Consider the following 2,532-nt stretch of genomic DNA (forward strand, 5'->3'; position numbering starts at 1 on the left):
TTTGTGAGGTGCAGTCCCAGGATTGAGGTTGGAAGAGGAGGTTGTGTATTGCCAGGGAAAGGGCTGTGGGGATGATTTGGGAGCCTGGAAGGATGGGCTGTCCCTGGAACCGAAGGCTGAGGTCACACTAGCAATTAAAGTGTATAATGATATTTGCTGTCTACTTCCATCAAGGCAGAAAGTGGAAAGTGCCCTGCCCTTGGTTGAATGTCGGGCTTAACTTGCATAGATAAAAAAAAATTTAATCAAAATCTGGTTATCATCCAGCTGCCACATAACATGGCCTTGTCATCGCTCCAGATACCAGCCTTTGTGCATGCAAAATTAAAGGTGAAGATGATAGCTGGGCTTTAGCGCTGGAGTGGGGATTTGTATGAATGCTGCTTAAGATTCTTGGAAAACTAATTACAGAATATACTCTTATGTAACAGAAGAGCTTCCCCAAATCATAAATGCCAATTTTCCAGTGGACCCCAAAATGATATGCAGTTTTCGCAACTCCATGGGAGGCCATGGAGCTCTGATTTGTGCTTTGGAAAGCCCTGGAACATAAATATCTGCGTAACCATTTGCTCCAATTTGCAATCCAGTACTCTATCCTTGGGACAAAGGAGCCATATTGGATATTTGGGAACAGATCAAAGTAAATGGAAGACTTATGAGGCAACTCATTTTGTGAAGTCTTATCCAGGCTCTCAGCTGGATACACTGATTGAGCAAGGAAAGGATGACCAGTTCCACTCAGATGGACAGATGCTCCCAGATAATTTCATCTCTGCTTGTACAGAAAGAAAATTGCTATTGTTTTTAGATCACAAGAGGTGTATGATCACAGTTACTACTTCACTGTCACATCAGACATCACGCAAAATAGCTGAGTGCATGAAATACTTCAGATGAGTCACTTCAAGATTCCAAAAGTTAAAAGAACTGCTGAGAAAAGAAAACATTGGTAAATACAAGATTTCATAATGCTAAAGAGCTTTCTTCTACAGTTAACTCACTTCTTAACGAATACATAAAAACTGCTTCTCATTTAAAGAAATTTTTAACCAGTATTCACATAGGAAACTTTAATAATCTTCTTTCGCGGTCATTTGGAACTATTTGTTATGTTAACCTCAAGACACAGAATATGAATACAATCCTTTTCATATCAAAGAATATAACTCTGAAACACAGGATTTAAAAGTTATTTAGCCCGGATTCCCTCTTTCTCCAGACTTTCAGAATCTGAAGTCACGGACTGTCCACTTGATTTCTAGGTGGCAGTTAAGTAGCAGCTGCCAGCTGTAGACCAAGGAAGTGGGCTCTCAGAAGTGAAGAGAATCCCTCCATTGTATCTGGTAATAGGGGACATCTAGGACTAGAAAACAAGTTTCAACACTTCAGTCAAGCCCAGACCCAGTCCTAGCCCAGGTCCGGTGACAGTGTGGAGAGCTTCCTGCTACCCTGCGCCGGTGGGACTAGTCCCAGCAAAGGCGCAGCGAGGGCCAGACCCACTCCCACCCCCTTGGACCAACCCCCACCACTCCGCAGTACCTCCCCCACACCGCCACCGACCAACTAGGAATTTCTGCCCCATAACAGGAACCCCCAGATCCAGTGAGAGTATGGGAGGGCTTCCTCTTCCCCCTACTTAACCTTGCCCCTTCCAGGCACAGCTCAGGCCACGGATATGCGCCAGGGGTGTAACCCTGCAGCTGCAATCCCTGCAGAGAGTGTAGAGGATAGATCCTCCCAGCTGGTCCAGGAGAACAACATCTTACCACAGGGACACAACAGGTTCAACTTCAAGGGCAGCAGCGGGAAAGAGCTGAGCACAGCAGACAGAACGAGGCAAAACACAGCTGGATAACTCCAAATTTTATAGAGCTGCACATGAACTTCAGTACAAGCAAAGGTTATAACTTCAGCAAAGATCTACAACAAAGGTCAGAATACAGTGCTACACAAAATGACGAGAAAAACAACATGCAACCTCAGAACCCAAGCCCACCTGTAACAACTGCAGAGGACACTAACACAAAACAAATTGGAAACCACAGAGCTGAAAGCAATGAATCAACGGCTTCTGAAATAAAAAAACAGCTGCAGAAAGATATAGAGGACCTCAGATTGGAAATAAAAAAACAAATTCCTGAATTAATAACATCTGCACTAAAGAATCAAATGGAGAAACATATGGAAGAAACCCAGTGCCCACCCAGAACAAACGTGGAGGACACTAGCTCGGCTCAAATGCATGAATCAAGAGCGTCGATAGTAAATAAGCAACAGCAGAAAGATACACAGGAAATCAGAGCACAATTCTTTTCTGAAATAAAAACAGAATTCTCAGAACTCATACCAGATGAAGTAAAGAAGTAACCACAGAAAGATAGGGAGGAAACACAATCTGAAAAAAATATTGCAGTAAAACAATTTCTAACTGCTTCGAAAGAAAAAATTGATTAAAAAAATAGAGAAGAGGCCAACTTCCGGGAGCCCCCAGACCCAGTACTAGCCCAGGTCCGGTGAGTGTGCGGAGAG

At 43.5% G+C, this 2,532-nt stretch overlaps 1 pseudogene; it reads left to right on the forward strand.

Annotated features, from left to right (window-relative positions):
• The window catches only part of LOC101579699, a 1,933-nt pseudogene extending 1,047 nt beyond the window's left edge, over positions 1–886 (forward strand).
• The last annotated feature ends 1,646 nt before the right edge of the window (positions 887–2,532 follow it).

The sequence above is a fragment of the Octodon degus genome, unplaced genomic scaffold, assembly GCF_000260255.1.
Source record: "Octodon degus isolate 3935 unplaced genomic scaffold, OctDeg1.0 scaffold00335, whole genome shotgun sequence".
Lineage (NCBI taxonomy): Eukaryota > Metazoa > Chordata > Mammalia > Rodentia > Octodontidae > Octodon > Octodon degus.